The following is a 23,632-nucleotide window of genomic DNA, read 5'->3' as shown; positions in this document are numbered from 1 at the left end:
CGAAAACAACTCGGCACGGCGGTGCGCGTTGACAAAGCCAGCCACACGACGATCCGAAAGTCCCGCGGCGCAGGGTGCGATCTCTCAGCCTCCGTCAGCGATGCTGCGCGTCGTTTCTCCTGCTCCGGGCGTCGGTTTTTCGGTCGCGTTTCCTGCGGCGTCGTTTCTCAGCTGCGGAACCGGCGTCGCGTCGTTTTCTCAGCCGCGATCGGATTCGCGTCGATCTTTTCTCCGCACGGCGCTCGGTGCGTGTATTTTTGTCCTTAGGCTGCCAGCCTCTCCTTTCAGGGTCCCAGGAACTGGAAGGGCACCACAGAGCAGAGTAGGGGTCTCTCCAGAGACTCCAGGTGCTGGCAGGAAGAAGTCTTTGCTATCCCTGAGACTTCAATAACAGGAGGCAAGCTCTACATCAAGCCCTTGGAGATTTCTTCTTCAAGATGGAAGGCACACAAAGTCCAGTCTTTGCCCTCTTACTCTGGCAGAAGCAGCACTGCAGGAAAGCTCCACAAAGCACAGTCACAGGCAGGGCAGCACTTGTTCCTCAGCGATCAGCTCTTCTCCAGGCAGAGGTTCCCCTTGATTCCAGAAGTGTTTCTAAAGTTTGTAAGTTTGGGTGCCCTTCTTATACCCATTTTAGCCTTTGAAGTCACCTTTCTTCAAAGGGGACTCACACCTCCTTGTGAAATCCTGCCTTGCCCAGGCAAGGCCTCAGACACACACCAGGGGGCTGGAGACAGCATTGTCAGAGGCAGGCACAGTCCTTTCAGATGAGAGTGACCACTCCACCCCTCCCTCCTAGCAGAGATGGCTAATCAGGAAATGCAGATCACACCCCAGCTCCCTTTGTGTTACTGTCTGGTGTGAGGTGAAAAACAACCCAACTGTCAAACTGACCCAGACAGGGAATCCACAAACAAGGCAGAGTCACAGAATGGTTTAAGCAAGAAAATGCTCACTTTCTAAAAGTGGCATTTCCAAACTCACAATCTTAAAATCAACTTTACTAAAAGATGTATTTTTAAATTGTGAGTTCAGGGATCCCAAACTCCACATGTCCATCTACTCTCTAGGGGAATCTACACTTTAATCATATTTAAAGGTAGCCCCCATACTATCCTATGAGAGAGACAGACCTTGCAACAGTGAAAACGAAATTGGTAGTATTTCACTGTTAGGACATATAAACCACATTACTATATGTCCTACCTTATCCATACACTGCACCCTGCCCTTGGGGCTACCTAGGGCCTACCTTAGGGGTGCCTTACATGTAAGGAAAGGGAAGGTTTAGACCTGGCAAGTGGGTACACTTGCCAAGTCGAATTTACAGTGTAAGAATACACATACAGACACTGCAGTGGCAGGTCTGAGACATGACTACAGAGCTACTTATGTGGGTGGCACAACCAGTGCTGCAGGCCCACTAGTAGCATTTGATTTACAGGCCCTGGCACCTCTAGTGCACCTTACTAGGGACTTACTAGTAAATCAAATATGCCAATCATGGATAAACCACTTACATACAATTTAAACAGAAGAGCATATGCACTTTAGCACTGGTTAGCAGTGGTAAAGTGCTCAGAGTTGAAAAGCCAACAGCAACATGTCAGAAAAATATAGGAGGCAGGAGGCAAAAAAGTCTGGGGATGACCCTGCATAAGCAAAAGTCCAACACGACCCCCTACCAGCCTAAAGCCAGGGGAGAACAATCAATACCTTGATGTACTTCCCTGATTGGGGCGATAGAACAGGGACCCAGGCCCACAACAGCAGGGGCATGTTCCAGTTCTACGCCTTCCTGACTCCAGTTGGATCCCTCTGTCCATTCTCTCAGGGCCCACTAAGCTAACCCATGGGGAACCCTTCTCCACATCTACAGACACCATCTGTGCAACACCTAACTTTACTTTGCTCACAGATGTATTGCAATGGGCAGATAGTACCACCAGGGCCAACACAGTGGTGTTGCCCACTCCACCCCTGGGGTGTGACTCTCGTCCTTCCCCCCCCAGGGGCAACTCTGTCCACCAGGACAGCAAGCCACAGTGGCCCCAGACAACTGTCAGGGATGAGAGCCCGACCTCAGGCCTCTCTAACCACTGTGACTGTGGAGAGTGGGGGGTGGTAGCCCCAGGTGCCTGGCACCCTTTGACCACTCTCTCTTCCACCAGGTCAGGGATGACAACCTGACCCTGGTCCTCCCCTCTGGGGCTCTGTACCCTCCCTGCAGAAGCGGCACCCCCAGAGTCAAAAACTGTCAGGGTGCTTGTAGAAGCAGTCCTGCACAATTCTTCCATCAGTGCAGGGATGTTAACCTGCAACTGATCCTCCAACCTGGGGTCTGTACCTTCAGGTTGGACCAGGGCCAGGGGTGAGGCTTCCCTCCCCCTGCCCTCTCTTCTGGGGTCCTGAACCACCCAACTAGGAGTGGCCCCCCCAGAAGACAACATGGCAGGGGCACTGTTAGCAGTAGCCCCTTCCTCCAGGTCAGGGGGGACACCCTTAACCTGGCCTCCCAATCCAGGGTCTGTACCCACAGACTGGATCACTGCCTGGCAAACCAGGACTTCCTGGGGGGCATACCTACCCCCTACCAGGTCAGAGTTTACCCTCTGAACCTGGTCATCCAACCCAGGGTCACCACCCTGCGGTTGAACCACTGCCTGGCACACCAGGACTTCCTTGGGAGCACACTTACCCCCCATCAGGTCAGAGTTTACCCCCTGAACCTGATCATTCAACCCAGGGTCACCACCCTGCGGTTGAACCATTGCTTGGCACACCAGGACTTCCAGGGGGGCACACTTACCCCCCTCAAGGGACACACTGTCCCGAAGGGCCACACAAGAGTCTGGCTGGCGCAGGTCCCCTGACCTCTGCCCATCTGACAGAGTCTGGATTCCCCCCAACCCAGAAATGGTCTCACCAAGGTCATTCATGGGGGGCTCTGCTCTCAGAGCTGACCCCTGACCCTCCAGGTTCTCCACTGGGGTCCGCAACCCCCTCTCAACCCTCTGTCTGGACTTCTGCACCCCCTCACTAGGAGTGGTACTGCCAGACACCAGAACTGGTGGGACGCTGGCTACAGCGGCCCCCCCAAGTTCTCCTGACACTGTGGGGTCTCCCTCAACAGATGGCCCTATGGTACAGGCTAGGCTCCCCTCCTGGTGTTCCCGCAGGGAACCCTCCAGGACCTGGGACCGGATCTCGGGCACCTTGGGCCTCAACCCATCCCCATTCCCTCTCCTCTGAGACTGGACATGGGGTCCCTCACCCATCCCACTACACTGGGACCTACCTGGGACACTACAATCCTTCCCTACCTCACCTGGTTGGGAACTACCTAGACCACTCCTCTCAGGAGCACCCCCAAATGCCTCTTCAGACTCTCTGGTACTCACCCAGAAGTCTGCCTCCATTGTAAGCTCCCTGGGGTCAGAGAACTCACACTCCACCTGGTGTTGGCATAGCTCTGGAAAATAAGGACTAGACATATGCTCTCCAGCAATTACATCACTCAGCCCCTCACATGAATTAACCAAAGTACCCTTCACCCAACCATCCAGTGACTCTGCTTTGACAAAGCACCCCACATCACCCTCCTGAGACTGGTGAGACAGTACCTGACTGTCCCTGACACTCAACCCACACTCTTCTGGGATGTCTTCACACTCCATAACCAGGACTTCTACCTGGGGGGAACCCCTCTCCCTGTCACTCTCACCTAGAGTCAGTAGAGTGTCCCTCCCACCAGTAGGAATATGACTCCCCATGCCAGTTCCCCAATCCACCTCAGGGACCCTGTGCATCACTGGAGCTACCTCATACCCCTGAACCTCCTGGCGTGTGTTAACTCCCTCCTTCAAGTAGGGCACCACCTCTCTGGGCATGTGCACTTCTGCAGCATCACTGGATATACAATTGTTGCTGCCACCATTCCAGCTGGACTCAGCCCTCATGACTTCCAGCTCTTTCAATTTAAGCTCGTAAGCATAAATCATTTTTTTAATCTCTAAGTCCCTCCTCCTTTCTGCCAGGACTAAGGCTCTCTTCTCCTCGGCCCTCTTAAGCTCTTCCAGACTCCGGATTCGAGCTAGGAGCCTATCATCTCTTTCTGTTCCCTCCTCAGGGCCACTGCCCTCCTCTTTGGAGTAGTCCTCCTCCTCAGAGTAGTTATCCTCCTCAGACTCATTTGGTGGTGTTGCCTGACAACGTTTCAATTCATCCTGAAACAGGGCTGACTCAAGATCCTCCCTTCTGGATTCCTTGTTCACAGCCAGTCCCCTTTCCATGCAGAATGCTTTAAGCTGCCACTTTTTATACATAGATAGGTGCCAGAAATTGACTTCCATTTCTGCAAAGGCTTCACAACCAAAAACCAAAGTCCAAAAATATTAGCAATACTTCCAGGAGGACATCAGAGAACAAAAAGCAGAATCACAAGACAAGTAGTATGTGGTCACGTAGTGGTCTGAGATCAAAAACAGTAGTGTACACTCAATTACTGTATGTCAAGTACAAATACAAGTCCAATCCCGACCGCTGGTCACCAATGTTAGAAATGGGGTCTCTGGTTGACAGTCAGGTTACCCCCTGTTCAAGCAAGGACCCTCACTCTAGTTAGGATAAAAGAGAATCACCCTCAGCTAACCCCTGCTTACCCCCTTGGTAGCTTGGCAGAGCAGAAGGCTTAACCTCAGAGTGCTGGGCGTAAAGTATTTGTACCAACACACACAGTAACTTAATGAAAACACTACAAAATGACACAACACCAGTTTAGAAAAATAGGAAATATTTATCTAGACAAAACAAGACCAAAACGACAAAAATCCAACATACACAAGTCAAGTTATGATTTTTTAAAGGTTTAAAATAAAAAGAGTCTTTAGGTAGTTGTAACAACACACTAGCGCTGCTAGCGTGTAAATGTACCTGGTTTGCGTCAAAAATAACCCCGCACGGGCGTGTGCGTCGAAAGTAACCCTGCACGGCTGTGTGCGTCGAAAACAACTCGGCACGGCGGTGCGCGTTGACAAAGCCAGCCACACGACGATCCGAAAGTCCCGCGGCGCAGGGTGCGATCTCTCAGCCTCCGTCAGCGATGCTGCGCGTCGTTTCTCCTGCTCCGGGCGTCGGTTTTTCGGTCGCGTTTCCTGCGGCGTCGTTTCTCAGCTGCGGAACCGGCGTCGCGTCGTTTTCTCAGCCGCGATCGGATTCGCGTCGATCTTTTCTCCGCACGGCGCTCGGTGCGTGTATTTTTGTCCTTAGGCTGCCAGCCTCTCCTTTCAGGGTCCCAGGAACTGGAAGGGCACCACAGAGCAGAGTAGGGGTCTCTCCAGAGACTCCAGGTGCTGGCAGGAAGAAGTCTTTGCTATCCCTGAGACTTCAATAACAGGAGGCAAGCTCTACATCAAGCCCTTGGAGATTTCTTCTTCAAGATGGAAGGCACACAAAGTCCAGTCTTTGCCCTCTTACTCTGGCAGAAGCAGCACTGCAGGAAAGCTCCACAAAGCACAGTCACAGGCAGGGCAGCACTTGTTCCTCAGCGATCAGCTCTTCTCCAGGCAGAGGTTCCCCTTGATTCCAGAAGTGTTTCTAAAGTTTGTAAGTTTGGGTGCCCTTCTTATACCCATTTTAGCCTTTGAAGTCACCTTTCTTCAAAGGGGACTCACACCTCCTTGTGAAATCCTGCCTTGCCCAGGCAAGGCCTCAGACACACACCAGGGGGCTGGAGACAGCATTGTCAGAGGCAGGCACAGTCCTTTCAGATGAGAGTGACCACTCCACCCCTCCCTCCTAGCAGAGATGGCTAATCAGGAAATGCAGATCACACCCCAGCTCCCTTTGTGTTACTGTCTGGTGTGAGGTGAAAAACAACCCAACTGTCAAACTGACCCAGACAGGGAATCCACAAACAAGGCAGAGTCACAGAATGGTTTAAGCAAGAAAATGCTCACTTTCTAAAAGTGGCATTTCCAAACTCACAATCTTAAAATCAACTTTACTAAAAGATGTATTTTTAAATTGTGAGTTCAGGGATCCCAAACTCCACATGTCCATCTACTCTCTAGGGGAATCTACACTTTAATCATATTTAAAGGTAGCCCCCATACTATCCTATGAGAGAGACAGACCTTGCAACAGTGAAAACGAAATTGGTAGTATTTCACTGTTAGGACATATAAACCACATTACTATATGTCCTACCTTATCCATACACTGCACCCTGCCCTTGGGGCTACCTAGGGCCTACCTTAGGGGTGCCTTACATGTAAGGAAAGGGAAGGTTTAGACCTGGCAAGTGGGTACACTTGCCAAGTCGAATTTACAGTGTAAGAATACACATACAGACACTGCAGTGGCAGGTCTGAGACATGACTACAGAGCTACTTATGTGGGTGGCACAACCAGTGCTGCAGGCCCACTAGTAGCATTTGATTTACAGGCCCTGGCACCTCTAGTGCACCTTACTAGGGACTTACTAGCAAATCAAATATGCCAATCATGGATAAACCACTTACATACAATTTAAACAGGAGAGCATATGCACTTTAGCACTGGTTAGCAGTGGTAAAGTGCTCAGAGTTGAAAAGCCAACAGCAACATGTCAGAAAAATATAGGAGGCAGGAGGCAAAAAAGTCTGGGGATGACCCTGCATAAGCAAAAGTCCAACACTACACAACACTAATTCTTGTTCCAAGGTAAGGAGCCCAGGTAACTGGCGTGTGAGCAAGGCCTTCAAAAATGCACCATGAATGGGGCCATCAGAACTGGCCACTGTAAAGTCAGAATGGTGTGCCAAAGCATTCCTCTCGTTCATACTCATGACAACTACCAGAGTGGTGTTCTTAAAGCATCAAATATTAGTCATGCCAATATCAGTTATCCAGGCAGGCCAATACAAAATCAGTCAGTAGCTAGAAATGTACCAGAACTGTTGGGAGCTAGGCTCTGCTCTAGAGTGGAAGCCTGGAATGTGACAAAATAGGCACTAAGGCCTGATTTCTGAAAAGTTAGCGCCGTCTTCACGTCTTTTTGTGACGCAAATGCAGCGCAAACTTACAAAATATAGTTATATTTCGTAAGTTTACACTGCTTTTGCATCAAAAAATGATGTAAAGGTGGCGCTAACCTTTCATAAATCAGGCCCTAAATCTATTTTAGCAGATACAAATCAGACAATGATTTTCAGGTAAATCCATCACACAAAAGGTTTGACTTTGAAAGTGGCAAGGCAACCTGTTTCCAGAATAAAAGATTCACATGCAGGGCAAATGGCGGTGAAAGCAGTATTAATTTTAAGTATGGTCATTGTTTCTTTTAAAGTTATTTATGTTGTTTGTCTTATGGGGAACAGTGAAACCATTTACACATTCTTAAAAGATAACATTGCAAAATGAATTTCTGGATAAGCGCTGGATTGTAAAAGCAGGAATTTGCAATGTAAATGACAGAGATTTTTTGACATACTTCAAATAATTGCAATCATTTGCCAAATTTCAAAGTTACATTTGGAGAATGAATGCAGTCTATCTTATGTTTCTGAATTTAATTCATTCTTGACGGTCTGTTTCACGGAAAGCCTGTTGCCAGACATGCTTTTGTCTTGTTTGTTGTGCACTAGCTAAGATGAATATTTCATAAATTAAAATCCATGGCTAGAGGCCACATCTGCTTTCTGTGGACACAAGATTTTACATTAGAAACAATAGGTGACAAAATAGCCCACCTTCCATTGGCTGTTCAAGCATTGTACTGCCTTCACATTTAGGTCGAGTAGCAAGCGCTCTGGCCTGTTGTAATCTATCTGCGGGCTTTTAACCACGCCCACCGCACATCCATCACTATCACTTTCTCATAAACTTGCCTTTCAGAAATCCTTTGTTATCATTGGTAAGTGCTTTACATTTTGTCCCTCCTTTGGGCATATTTGTTACCGCCTTAGCCATCAACCCTGTTGTATGGACAATTGCACTTTTGCCGATACATTTGACTGTGAGAAAACTACTTTTTCCTTTTGTACCTCTCCTTCGTGCTCATGCTCATGGCGGCCGTGGTTCTTTGAATCGGCTTGCTTATGGCAACTGTTTTACGTTTCATTTTCAAATTATGTGGCAAGAAAATTTCAGTTTGGAATTTTCAACGCTAATAGCTCTAACTCGAGCAAATGTGAGACCCATTGCATTGCAAATACTTGTTTGGTACAAGCACTTCAACTGTTGCCACACTCGTCGATGCCTGTCAAAACGTCGTCAAATGAGTCAAGTATTTCAGGTAATGCAGAGCCATTGCATGGGAGCCTCAGCACATGGGCACAACTTCTCTCTATAATAGCTGAACTGCGTGTCCCTGTGATAACAATCTAATATTTATATGATTTACATCATCAAAGCGGCCATATCAACTATTTGAGAAGAATGAGCATTGGCTACACAGGATGGCAATCAATGAAATAGAATAAAACATTAAGTTCTATTTTGCATAATAGCATTACTTTTAAATAATTCTAGAAAGATGTTGTGGTTATACTTCAATTTCTTTGTCACTATACAAATTGATAGAGCATGACATACAACTATTCGTCCTGATTACATTAGATAGACGTGGGTCAGGTGGCATATTAATGTGCCCTCAGACGCGCCATTTCCAGAGGCTGCGTGAAAAAGGGAAGCCGCGAGCTTCTGGCAGAGATTTTCTGTTCTCAAGCCTGTCACTTCCCATTTCAGTGAACAAACTGCTGCGCGCAGCTCCTTTTGGACAAGCTCTTCAACTCCGCGGAAGACGGAGTGGATTAAACAGCTTGAAACAGTAGAATTAATGAGATTCACAAGTGATAGGGAAGTGTGCAACTTTCCTAACTTCGCTGCCTCCTCAAGTGTAGAGTTGCACAAAGCGAAGTTTTTCAACTATTCTGTGATAAAAACGAGGTCATAGAAGTGAGCAAAATTTTTGTAATTTAAATTTGCGTTAACTATGCGAAATTTCAGGAAAATGATGAGTAATTATGTGGAATGCAAAAACGGCAAAAATGGATTGTTTTTTTTACCATGAAATGCATCGTGGGGTGTCCATTTTAATTTTGAGGATATATTTTGCACTAAAAAAGTGCAATTAACACAAGTGTTGCAAACAGCATGCTGTTAAAGGCACTAGTGCTAACGTTTTGTCGAAAAAGGCACATAGATAAGTCACGTTTATGTGATAGTACAATTTCTGGAATTTGACATAACAATGGATGAAAATGACTAAAATTACACCGACATGACTGAAAATTAATTAATGCCTTCTATAGTGTGAGCTACTCCACGGATCAGTACCATAAGCAGTGAGGACAACTGTATATGTGCAGCACTAATCCTGCAGCCAGTGCTTAATTTGTGGTGGACACATAACTCATTTGGGGGCCTCTGACTTATTTTTCATCATGAGATTTTTGACTCAAAACAAGTGAGTAAGAAAGGCAGAAAAAAGAAACAAAAGGAGGAATATAAAGACAGGAAGAACGTGACAAGGGAGGAAACAGGGATGAGAAAGAACTTGCAAGCATTTGGCAAGAAAATTGAACTGTAGGGCAGTGAAAGAACGGGTCATGAACCAGAAAGAAAACTAGATAGCCAAGATATTCAACAATACATTAATTTGGCATTTCTGGCACTGGGTTCATAAGCAAAATGTTGGGATCCTGCACTTTTTAAAAACTAATTAACCACTGCCTGCAGCCCTTCTACAGAGGATTCACTGAAAAGCAGTTGTATTTTACTGTAATTCCATTTACATAGCACTTACTGCCTCTGAGAACTTGTAGGGCTAGTGTTGGAGGTGACATGATCCGGTTGGCTACAGTTTAAGCTCAGCCAGGTAAAATGTGCTACTCCTGTCCGGGGTGGTCAAGTACCCCTACTAGATGACCTGCACTCACCCTAGGGTAGCGTGGCTCGGAGCAGTCAGGATTACCCCGGAGGCAATGTGTAAAGCAATTGCACAGCATGTTCCCACAACACCCCAGGTGGACAACCCCCAAAAATAGTATGAAGATACGTATGTATAGAAAACTTGTATTCATACACACATGATTAGTGCAGTTTGACTGTAATGTGTTCTCAGCGTAAATGAGCACACAACACACAACAATATGCAATTTACGTCTGGGTGTGAATCTCAATGACCCACGCAGCACATAATAATAGAACCCATCTTCTTAAACACTGATCACTGTATATGCATTTGAGGAAACCATTCATTCCCTCCCCACACCTCCATAAGGTGCCCACCCATGGTCAGCACTAGGCCCACCCTCATGGTACCCATGATCAGTGTAACACATGCAATTCAGGGTGTGCCCAGGGGCTGACAGTAGCAACACAATGTATATCACAGTAAGCCACACTCCCACGTAGACCCACGAGCTCAGCAGTTGTAGTCAAATGTGATGTTAGCCTTAGGAACCTGTCAGAGCCCAAGTACCCAGCAACACAACAGTGCTGCCCCAGCACTCACTTGTTCATGCTCAGACTCACTCCCTCACATCCACCCCATGCCTAGGGATGGGACATGGGTATCAGTTGTCACTAGTATGCATGCACACATTCTCATAAGCACTCACTTCCTGCACCCTAATTGAATGCCCTGATAACTGTCCAAGTGGACGCCCATAAGCTTGCACACCCTCTCTGTCCCAACTCGCCCTCCACCAGCCAACCAACCAACCAGCCCCCAGTTAACCTTACCCCACCGCAACCTCAATTATTATAGTAAATTTCTCCTAGGCACCCAACCGCTCACAGCTAAGTCACAACTCCCCAGGTATCGGAATCAAGATAGGGGACCGGAAAGACAACAGCTAGTAACAATTAAGGAGAAGACATTCAGGTTTCCAATAGGAGGTTCACTTAGAGGTCTGCAAAACACAGGGGGATGATCACTGAAGCCAACCATTAGACTCTGAGGCAACCAGTCCTGCTAGACAATCCAGTGTTACCAAATAGTAACCAAATTCAGCACCTCCAGAATGGAGAGGCGTTGTTGGAGCGTGTTGGCTTGACCAGCCCTCGACACTTCAGGTCGCACACAACAAGTTACCAGGTCCATGTCTCCGTACTGGAGATACCCTGTACAGTGCCCGTGAACTTCCAGTGGCCCCGGACAGGTTTGATCCCCCATAGAAAGTGCTCAGTGCTATACCTCCGATGACTGTGGCCCGGGTGCCACCAGGTTTCTTCAACGAAATCCTAGCATTGCATTCCCCTCGACAGGAGGCATTAGTCTAGTGAGTGATGACTTGAACAACACCAGACCTTCTGGTTCCACTCAGAACTTGGTTCCTGTACCTTTCGTGGTTGAGGTACCTTGCCCAGTACACTAAGACCATAGCAGTACAGGACTCTCCAAACAAACATACAACGCATGTTTTGTCATGCAGTGCTAGGCACGTAAAGCATTCCTCTGGTTGTACCCACACCTCCGCAGGTTCCAATCCATGAACCGGTGCAGCACAAACAATGAACATGAAATTGAGGGTCACACTGGAGAAATGCTCCCACTCGGCCTCATCGAGCCCTAGGCAGGGCCCAGCAACAGTGATCCATTCGCTTCACAAGCTGTTGTGGGGCTCAGTGCTCCCCACGATGAAGGGCCACACACCAGTAGCATGAGAAGTACATTGCTACCCCGTACATGGTGCGTCCGATCTCCAGACTTAGTTCCTGGTCTACTCGCACAATATTCCTGCCAGGTGGAGTCTGGCACTATGCATGCGTAAACAGAGGGTACCACTCTACAGATGTACCGATCACAATGTAGGTCCTTCTCAGGAGGCCTTTGATGTCCCTGAGACCTCCACAGAGAACAGTGGGCAGCAAACCTGCCCTTGGAGAGCCACTTCAGAATGTCACAGAACAGCAGGCTATCAGCCTCAGGCCTTTCTCTAATTAGGAACGGTGTGCAGATCCCCTTCCATAGACAGGTATCCTTCTGGGCACGCAGATTCCTCTGACTGTGTACTAATGCGGTCCAACTGTACTGGTCCCCTATTTATACTAAGTAAAGCCTTTGAAGTGGGGGGGTGGTACGAAGGGTATTCCATTGAACCACAGATTTCTCCTCTAAATTTCATCCATGTCTGCATTGGAGTTCGAGAATGCAGTTCTTTACATTTATGGGTGCCAGGCTCTGGATCAGGGAGGGCAAGTGTCACAACTTCTCCCCCCATCTGTCTCACCAGGCCCCAAATGGCAGGGATATGTCATTTTGGATGCCTGAGTTTTATAGTGGTCATCTCGCAAATGTGCAGATTTGCTCTTCCCTAGGGATCCCTGGAATGACGGCTAATTTACGGGGCACCAGAACCAGCCCCAATGCCTAGAAATGCCCACTTCCTAGAAGTAGCACTTCATGGTCAGGGGTGACAAAGCTACCATTACCAAGAGTCAAATGATATTAAATAGTATGAGGCTGCTGCCCTGCAATCCCTTATTGCAATCAGACTTAATAAGCCTTGGTGTCCCATATCACTGTATGGGTAGAGCTGCTCTCAGTGGCAGTGTGAACATGCATGGGTGTTCGGCACTTCCTGGTCACTTGTGCCCCTGCGCATGCACCAACCTCCCAAGGCAGGTGACACTTTGGTTACAGCCACACCACAATCCTCATGCGCATCAGTCGCCCTTAGACTTCAGGCTCCGATCCTATTGTGAATTCTTGTGTGTAAATACGTGCGCCATTGTCACTTCGGCCATGTGTGTATCCACACAGCAACCTGTCCATCCGGTTGTAGACATGGACGTCCGGTTTGGAGAGGCCAATCCCCAACCATACCTGGCCCAGCCTGGGTACTCAAACCCGCACATGGGTGATGGTGCCATTTTCTACCTCGTATGGATGGTGCGGGCACCTTCACCCTGCATTGGCATAGGGTAAGTGCTCCGAGCTCCTAGGCTCTTGAGTCACATGGTACCTAGATGCGGTAAGGCATCTTCTGGCCTACTGTGCCAGTGCACCACAGGGGGCTCCACCACATGGCTATGCTGGTATGGCCAGCTTTGCTGGGCCCATATTTAACCTGGTCCTCGAGGACTGAGGCACACTCTAGGTCCAAGCATGGCTGGTCCCACAGACCCTGGCTAGCGCAGACTCCCCACTTGGGGAGCACCCATGCCTGCATCTCCACTCTGGGAACCCGCTTCCCACCTTGGGGTCCGGCCAGCTCCTTTCTGGTAGGGGTTTCTCCCCCAGGGCACCTCCTTTTGGAGGTGCCCATCCGGCTCAAAGCCAACCACCGACTCTTCTACTGGGGCCCTCTGGGGACAGTGTAGAGACCACACAAGTCTAGACCCCTCACATGATTCCTATCATGAGAGCAGGTGCCCACAGGCTCTGTCAGCCTATTCAGTCAGACCTTAAATGTGGCCAACAGTGTTGCCAACGGGGGTAACACATGCAGCAGTATTCATCTTGGAAAGCAAGGCCGGAACGTCCACAGGTATTCTGTAAACCTATTGCATGGGGCCTGCCAGAGTTTGGCGCTCCAGCCACATCCTCTTCTCCCTTACCCTATCTTCGTAGCACAGGCTCTCGCTGCCCAGCTGCCAGACAACAGGGAAGTGTCCAGAGTCCTAATGGTCTGGTATGGGATGACAGCATAGACTGGGTAGAAAAAGCGAAAAAAAAATCACAATTTCTTCATAAAGATAGCCAGGTCATGTACAACAGATAGTCAATGCACATAAGGTATAGCTAAGCTTTAGGAGCTTGAATTGGGGCATCGTTATATACCAAGAAAGTATCACTTTATTCTCAACAGCTACACAGGTTTTTGTTTCTTTTAGTTGTATTCTGTATGCTATGAATCCATCAAAATGCCTTTTAATAAAATGATTGGGTAAAGTCTGGTGAATATAGCTTATCCTGTTCTTTGCTAGTACTGTAGTCCATGGTTTGAATGCAGAATGCATGAAAGTGGTCTGTGTTCTTATATTCATATGTCATGTTTTGTTTCTGCGCCAAATGACTTTAACGATAGGACAAGAAAAAACTGGAACACTAATCATTTGTAGTGCAAGTAGTACCACTGCTGACTTTTTCAAAGGATTTGACCATTGAGTCAAGGCTCCTGGAGAAGATAAGGCTTTGCTATGTCTCAAGTGGAAATACCTGCTTCTTGCATTTGGTAATTAATCACCAAATCTCAGAATAATGGTACGGTGAAAAGAGAGTACTAATTAAAACATGATTTTATCTGCTAGAAACACGATTTCTAAAAAAAACCTAAACAAGCATGCACAAGACATGTTATCTAGATGCCAAAGAACCTCAAAGGCCTCATGAATTAAAGGAATGGAGAAAGACGTAACACTCAAGTACAGAAATTAAGGTACAATGCCATCAACAGATACACATTCAGGCCCAGAGTTAAGAGGGACTAGCACCATTCCAACGCCACATTAGCGTCATTTTTTTAATGCAAATGTGGTGTTGGAAGGCCAAATACGCAAGGTGTATTTTTAAAAAGTGGCGCAATGCATGCATTGTGCCACTTGGTAACCCCTTGCGCCACATTATGCCTGCGCCAAGCATAATGTATTGCAAGGGGGTGTTCCGGCGCTAGGGGGGGCTGGAAAAATGGCACAAAATTATCTTAGAGATTTATTTGCGTCATTTTTATTGGCATTCTTAATGCCTGCTAGGAGCAGGCATTAAAGGGAGGCTCCCATTGTTTTCAATGGACATGTGGGTGCTTTCCAGGATGACTGTGAACATTTTTTACGCTAATCCTGCAAAGTGCCAGACTCACATCAAACATTATGGTGCTAGTACCCTTGAATACCACCATGGTGCGCCGTATTTTAAATATGGTGCACACATGGTGGTGTTAGGGGGACGCCAAGGGGTGAAAGAAAAGTGGCACTGCACTAGGTGCAGCACCACTTTTCATTAATTTGCCTCTCAATATTTTAAGCAACTAAGCATGAACTATAGACTTGATGTAGATACACATTGCATACCACATCTCTCCTGCAGCATCTGTCAAGGATTTACACAATGAAAATGGACACAGATCTTCTGGACCCTAATAGATCCATCAGACATAGAAACAGGGGCAGTACTTTCATTTTTCAACAATGGTTTCATTGGATAGAGGCAAAGGTTCAAGTGAAATTACACAAATCTAGAGCTACCAAAAGTAGAGAACTTGCTTGCAGTGAAAAAAAATGTACATGCGTTCAATCAATATAAACGTCCTCAAGGGTATTGTTGAAAGGAGCATGTGAATAGTTAAGACATTTTGCTCAGGTGAGATTGTAACTTTACTTCATATAAAGTCATAGCACCAATACATTTAGGCAGGTAAGAGTGACTGCAGGTATTGTTGCCGTTGTTGCGGTTAATAGCTTGCATGCATATGTAGTCAGATGTTTTACGAGCTAAAAACGTGATGTTTGGCCTATAGCATGCTTCTTCTGTTTTTGTTTTTGTCAGGAATCAAAACATTTTTTTTCAAGTACAGGTAAACGTCTGTTACCATCTTGCGGTATTTTAATTTAAGCTGACTCATTATTTATAAAGATGTCAGGCTTATTTCAAATAAAAATCTATTAGTACATAGCCTTTCAGGAGCACAGGGTCTTGAAAACCATTCGCCTTTCGTCATAATGCCCAGTCGACCCCCTCATCCCCTTGTGTCGGCCATTGACGTTGCCTCAAATTATTTCTTCACTCCCAGCTGTATTATTGACCTTATTATGTCTAGGATGTGTTACAAAAAATAACAGCTACAAAGAAAAGAATATGAAAGCTGACATTTTAAAAATCTATCTATAATGAAAATAGGACTGCTAGGCGTGGGCAAATCTAACCTTTGAGCACTTGAGTCACAATGTCATTTGTGCACTTAAATGCAACTTAGATTATATAAATTACTAAAATATAGTTATGTTTGGGATTCCTAGAATATGAATATCCACTTCCAAATCGATTCACTCACGAGTAAAATTTGAGAAATATGGTGTGATATAACATATGAATTCATCTTCTGATGGGGTGCCCCATGATCCTAGATGCCATGATGAGTTGTTTCACAACCTCAAACTTGCAATGTTCTCGGCGTAAACACTTTTTTCGTGGGTTAATCCCATTTTAGAGACTGTGTGTGAGTGATTCCTCTTAAGAGCAGAAAAACAACAGAATCTAGTGCTGGTCTGGGGCAGACACACTCCAATAATCGGTACTGGCTTGTGTAATTGTGAGTACTGCTTAAATTATATGACTGTCACACCTCCACAGGGCTATTCCTGGAGATTATTGAGATTTAAAAAAATAGGTACATGTGTTCTAAACGTAGAACAAAATCTATGAGGCTAAATTCAGCCTTTTTTGACACTCACAAACTTGGGATCTATCAGAATGTGCTCACTTAAAGGGGGTACTCCAGCTTTCACAGAAGAAACTGATGACAACTGTTTATGTGATAGAAACACACTTTTAAAAGAAGTTACTATAAGCACAATATACAAATAGAAACAGGATGTAACACTGTCCTGCTAGCAGGAACTGTCAGAGCACACCAGCGTGAGTGAGGCTGCACCATCCAGAATCCATCCAATATATTTTTGTTGTGCTGTGACCTGTCATTACATAGATAAGAAGCAACATTGATTCACTGAATAACGTTGGTCGCCTGAGCGGATCGTTGAAATAATGTTGTTGAGTGGGACACTTGAATGCATGAACTAAGGCAAAAAGAGTAGTAAGAAGGACAGCTGGAATACAAGGGCTTTGTAAGGGCCCCAGGTAAAGTTTTGAGGGAACTGGAAATCTTCAAATTTCGAGAGGATAGTCTAAATATCGAGCAGAATTAACTGGCTGCAATTTCTGCACAATAAGTATGGCGTAGGAAATTCAGCCAGTGGAATCTACTACATATGTATAGTTTTCTTCAGAAATGGGAGAACTTTCGAGGTCCCACTTAGCTCTAGATGAGGTTGTCTGGTGTGGGTCTAGGGTTATTGAAGCTGGGTGGGCCCTATTAAAAGCCTGTTCCAAAATAGAGAAGTTATGGACCCATGACACATGCAATCACTAATAGAGATATTTTGCTGCCTTAACTAGCACTTACCCACATTAGAGTGAAAATTATTGTGCTACATGGTGGAAACTATCATGTAATGTGGAAATACTTTGATAATTTGGACGTAGACGTGGAAACTTTGTAAGCTCAGCAAGGGTTAGAATCAGGAACATTTTCAAAAATGTGTTGGTGAAAGAAAAACACGTTTGTGAAGCCTTAGGCTGAATACTGTAAATTATTTATTCAACTAGAACTTCTCAAATATCGTTTTTTTTACAAGAGAAAGCATTGATTCAAATTCTGAATTTGTGGGTTTGGTAAAATGAATTCTCCGAAACCTACCCCAAAATTCATAAATAAGGTGCAATTCACCTTGTATTTGCCTGCATGAGTAGTAGGAGTGGGGCTGAAAAATGTCAGTTGGCAGAAAAAGAAAACAGAATTTTTAGTCTGAACACAAGAAAACCTCTTGTGGTCACGCTACGTGCTCCTCTGCAGTCTACACACATTGTATGGAAGCATGGACTGCTCATAGCTATTTTGAATGTCTATCTAAAAGCCAAAGAGAATGGTTTATCCACAGAGATCAACAGTGACTGTACGAGGGCAGTCAGACAGTATTTCTGAAATAGCCTGCTATTTAAGCAATTCTGGTTGGCTACCTTCACCAATCAGCAAGCACTGTGCTGCTCCTTCATAGCCCTCTCATTACACCTTGGGCAGGCTGCAGTCTGACACAAATTCATGTTTCACAGCAAAGTACCACCACAAATTGCCTAGTGTGCTATGGTAGAGGCAAGTAACCAAAATGGAGTATTGACAGGCTGAATCTGTTCTGTAGGTCATGGACAGGAGCAAAAATTGACGCCCCATTTTGAAAGTTATATCGCTAGTCACATTTGAGTTCCCTGATCTTTTAAAGAGCCTCTTGTTTTTTTATACATAGTCATTGTACTCTTCTGTGATTTATAATATTCTTCTATCATATGATAGGACATAGAGTATGTCATCTTTAAGTTTACCTGATGATTCATTGTCATAAAGGAAACCATTTGCAAGTCTAGTGCTTTCAATAAATACGCCAATGTGTTTACCAGTTGTAGTTCAGGTTCAAGTCAGTTGAGCCAACTGGTGTAACACTCTAGTTTACAATTGTTCATAGAAGGAAGGACTAGATTTGAATGACCTACAACTGATGCCACATAGTCAGGATTGGCTGGGAGCCTCCAGCCAGGACACTCCCAGGCAGACTTGGAGCCTGTGCAGAGAGACCCTCCTGTGCATGTGTTTGGCCAGCCCGAGACGGCCGACCAAAGACACATGAGTTCCCCCTCACAGCTCGTCACCCCAGTGGCCCCGCCCTTTAACCACACAACAATAATATACACAGTTTATTATCGTTGTTGGTAAAAGTTTTGCAGCTGTCGCTGCTGGCGGGGGCAACGCTTCTCCACCCTCATGGAGGAGCCACCCCTGAGTAATGCATGTATGGTATACACACGCACATTTTCCAGCAATAGAAAGCTGGAGATTATCAAATTGGCAAGCTGTGCTGGCCTGAAGAAAGTCAAAAGTACAAGATTGTGCATTCTTTACAGGGATAATTTCTTAGCTTTAAATTAAATTATGTTTTTTTTTTTCACGAATCAGTTTCAGATAATAAAGTGACACTGTTGTTAAAAGCCAATGGGGGACCCAGGTTCGCATCTTGGCACACTTTGCATTATCTTTTCAACAGGGCTATAAGATGGGGAAATGGATATGTATTTGATTATGTTATTAGCTGCCTTGCCTGTCGTTTGCATATAGAAGAGCTCCCTCCTCGCGCGAAAGCAATAAAGTAGCTGCCACCCTCCATTCACTACAAATAAACACTTCTGTTATATTCAGCTGCCTTTGCAAGGAATAAAACAAGTGCGTGGGTTTATAATATCAATTCGCCGAGCTCTCTGCTTCACTGAACTGTCACTGAAAGGTTCAGAACAAAGCTACGGGCAGATCGGACAAAGCAGCGGTAACGGGATTTACATTAAACCCAGGCTGATAACGCCGCATCTGAGAAACTGCTCAATCTACCTTTGATGAGGGGAGCGCGCGGGACGCACGGCCGCGCGGCGGGACGCACCTGATCACAGCATCTCCATTATGGTTAACCAGCTTTAATTCTGATCTAATCTTCCATTAGCGGGTAATTCAGTCCACGCCGCAGTTGGGCCTTCAGAGCGAGGCCCGCACGGGCCAAGACAGCCCAGAAATAATTGTCTCTCTTGGACAAGGCTGGGAGTCCGAAGATAATTACAGCGCGCATCACGGTAATGCTTGGAGACAATGTCTCTGTGTGCGGACAGCGTCTTAGAGAGCTACGCCCACCCCCTGGTAAGCACCACACGCGCAATACAGCACATCTTCCAAAATAATCAGAACTGCCAATCTCTCGTTGTGCAGCCTCTCACAAATGGTACTTGTTAGTTCACCAACAATCTGTTCACGCTTGCCGGTGTGGAAAAGTTGTAGTCTGGACTATCAAATTGGGAATATCGTACCAAAAATATTGAGGATCAAAATATCATACAGGGAGGTACTGTTTTAATATTCCTAACTCCATATTTGCACAGCTTAAATATATATGTGTAGTGTCAAGATACATATATGTGGAGTTATGTATAGAGAAACCTACACATATTTACAAGGAAATATTTTTGTCCTCAACATACGATATTAAGTTATACCTAACATTCTCTGCTTGTTATTCAGGACCCAAACCTCTGAAAATTAGATCAGCAAAAGGCTGGGAATTTAACAAAAAAACAGATATAAAGTACAATAGAAAACTTTGGAGATAACCGTGATGAACAGGAGACTTTCTACCATGTAAGCTACAGAGAGAATCAAAGGAAAGGAACATATCTAGCAGGGAAGGTGGATTGGAGAGATGAGAATGAAGTAATGGTAAGAGCAAAGGAAATAGGGCAGTAAGGATGAATTTATGCCAGCCATCACTCAATTAAAAGAAATAGCATCAAAACAATTAACTGGCCAAAATGTTAGAAGTGGTACCATTATTTCCATACCTTCTAAGAAGAACTTAAGTGAAAAGAGAAATAGGCTTTAAATAGCACAATTAGCCAGAAAAATATATCATAAAAGACGACATGTCACATTACCACAATCCATAATGATAACTTTCAAGCATTCTACTAATTAAATGTTAGGAATGTTTGGGAAAATAGTATAATGTGCTTTTGCATATTTTGGACATAGAGCCATATTTTGCTTTGAAAAAGTAGCATAAGAATGCAAGCAACACCCACTCGTGTTCTGGTTATTTGTATTGTTTTGGGCACTGTGCTGCATAAAGGTGGAATGTCAGGAATTGCATGGATCAAGTGCAACATCAAATTTACAAAATTAGGTGAAATAACGCTGGCAGAATTGAAGAGAGGAAAGAAGAGAGGAAGAAAGGAAAGGAAAGAAAAGGAAATGAAAGGAAAGGAAAGGAGGGAAGCAGAGGGAGGAAGGGAAGGGAGGAGAGGGGAGGAAAGAAGGAATGGGCACAGCTAACCAGTTCTTCATAACTAGGTTTTATGCAACATTTCTTTTGATTGCACCAGCATTTTGAGAAATCGAACCTAAGGAATACAAATTGCACATACCACCATCTTGTTCTGATTGTAGTTCATATAACATCAATGTATTTATTACCAAAATGAAACCCCCAATAATATTTTCAAATCTGAATGCCTTTCAGTGTGAAACTATACGGTCAGTTTTAGGGTTGTGGCTCACCAGCGTAGCATTGGGTATCTGTTATTTGTAGGTGGATAGTGATTGGTGCCCTTAGTCCATTAAGATTTTGAGAGACTTCCTTAAGCAAATATAGCAAAGCCTGAACCAATGACCTGTAATGAAAGACTGAATCCAATGTCTTCTATAAGGTATTTTTGGTGAATGTAAGCCTTCCTTAGTAGGCAAAGGGTGAGTCATATTCTAGATGTGGAAGATGACACAACAACCTACCTAGAACTTGATAGGAAGCCAGGACTTCTTAGTTCTAGGAAACATCCCATTTCTTTTCACAGTTTAGAAAATCTTTAAAGAAGAAAACTCAAACAAAAAGCAAAGTAAAAACTCCTATTTTCCTATCACCTCTAACAATGCTCTCTGGGACTTGATTCGATTCATAGGGTCTGATTCACAAAGGTTGCTTACACATTTGAGTACGTTTACTATTTTTATGAATTCACTAAAATTAACTTTTATAATAACTTACTCTTTTGTATTAAGGTCTTCAGTACACATGGCCAATCACTGATTCTGTAACTCCCTCCCACGGAAATTAAAGGAGATAGGCATTTACTACAAAAATTGCAGGTTACTACAAAAGTGCAGTTTATGGATAGAACTTTGTAGTATGTTTTAGTACTACAAAGTGTACAACAAAGTCCAGTTTGTGAATCTGACCCAAAATATTTGCAGTATTTTGATGTTGTTGGTCAGTCACAAAGCCCACTGACATAAGGAAGGTACTCTGAGCCAGCCTGATGTTATATGATGTAGGATATATTCCGTGATGGTTCCAAGGAATGATATGTGGGCATGAGGGTATCTCTACCTGACCATATCACATCTGGCTCTGATATCATGCAATGCATTCCCCAGCTGGAGTGAATTGGGCATTTTCATAAAAGCTTGCTATGAGGATGTCACGATCAGCGTTTGTTTGTTTGTTCTCCAAGAAAGTAAAATGATTTACTGAGTTAAGTGTTAAAGTTATTTCTTTTTGAAGTAACAGTCCTTTTAGTGAAACTAAATGAGGCCTAATAAACAGAGTTAAATGTGATGAATAAAAGAGTCTGGTCACAGCATAACTTAATGTGCTGCATTGAGCATCTCCATTTGCAGTGAAAGGGATGCTTAAAAAGCTTGAAGCACAAAGTTTTTTTTTTTTTTTCACAAAAAGTCACAATCGTCACCTTTTGAATGTTAGTGAAGCAGGTATTTGATTGTAACTCCTTATGGAAAAGAGGGGATCCTGGGACAGAGGCTTGGAGGAAACAGAAGACCTCAATCCTCGAATTCATTTTTGCATTGTGCTTACAGTGAGATTTCTGTTCTTAAAGGGGACAGGCACCTCAATTTCATAAACAGTGGAATATTATGAATAAAATATTGGGGTGGAGGTGTTTGCGGTTGTCCATGGGACCACTTTTTGCACCTCTCAATGTCTGTAGTCTGCTCTGACAGAATAAGTTGTAAAATTGTTACGGATGACAATTTGCGAATGTTTAATACCAACCCTTAATAGGGGTTAACTGTTCAATGCTTTGAGACTGTAAAACAATGTTGAAATGCATGTGCTCATTCCCCTGTGAATCGCAAAGAGAAAGAACACATAATGGCTGCCCCTTTGTTGCATTTTGCAATGATCCAGAATCCTTCCATTGCAATTTCTAATACACATTACAGCACTGCATCATTTGTGATGTGGGCCCTGAAAATTCCGGTTTTTCATTTGCAAACTTATGCAGCTGCAACGTCTTTAGATCAGCTGGCCCATTTTTTGGAGGGAGGGCAGAAACTAAAAATGTATTCCCCTACTTACCACTAAAGTGCAAAGGCAAAATTCCATAGTGCAGCTTAGGTAATGTGAAAACATTGCTTACTCTCCTACGGATTACACGTTGCAATGACTCGAAAAATAGTTCTACTAATATACACATACCTATTTAATATGAAGATATATTGTTACACAGATGTAACCATTGCCCAACTACAATGTTGAAGTTATATTAGTATCGACCTGCACTTATATCAATGCTACAACATTGACTGGAAACATAAATAGGTAAGTGTATGTGGAGGTATGAATCAGAAATGTATACTTCATAATGAATGTTCATCATGAGGATGTGCTGGCAGTCGCTATTGTTGAGTTGATATAAGCGTAGGTCAATAGCAGTGGTCCATATATTGGCACTTGCAACTAATTGAAGCCCTTGAATCCTATGCCTGGCTATATACCTATATATTTATAACACACCAAAACCAGCAAGCACAAATCATATATGAGGATGCACAGAAAATAGCGTGTTAGCTACTATTTTTGTACGGAAGGGAGAAAAGACAATTCAAGACACACTTAATGCTTTATCTCTTTTGAGCCTGACAGTTAACAATGATAACAAAAAGCACAATATACACTACACATGTGCATAAGATATATCTATGTGCTTCTGTCCGTGTACAAGGGAGTGTGTATTTATTTATTAAAAGTATATAGTGAATGTGTGAGAAAGAAACAATAGAGTTATGAAGAATGAAAAGAGCACAGAGAGATAGCACAACCAAGTGAGGCAGATGAAAGGGGAATTAAATGAAAGATTTGAGAGTTAAAATAATGAGATGAGGAGAGAAAGAAGGGGAAAGCGATGCTGAAGGACCATTAACAGGAAAAGAGATAAATAAATGAAAGCTATAGTGAGACAGAGGCAATGCCATAGATAATTTTTCCCAACCTGAAGACAGGGGAGTCCTTGGGGTCCACGAAGCCTACTCAGGGGGTCCGCAAT

The 23,632-nt window shown here is 44.6% G+C and overlaps 1 protein-coding gene across 24 annotated transcripts in view; it reads right to left on the bottom strand.

The window, feature by feature from the left end:
* Positions 1 to 23,632, bottom strand: part of RBFOX1 (RNA binding fox-1 homolog 1) — a 788,453-nt gene that overhangs the window by 602,131 nt on the left and 162,690 nt on the right. The gene's annotated exons all lie outside the window — the stretch shown is intronic.

This window comes from Pleurodeles waltl, chromosome 10 (assembly GCF_031143425.1).
Source record: "Pleurodeles waltl isolate 20211129_DDA chromosome 10, aPleWal1.hap1.20221129, whole genome shotgun sequence".
Lineage (NCBI taxonomy): Eukaryota > Metazoa > Chordata > Amphibia > Caudata > Salamandridae > Pleurodeles > Pleurodeles waltl.
This window is presented reverse-complemented; position numbering and strand designations above follow the sequence as displayed.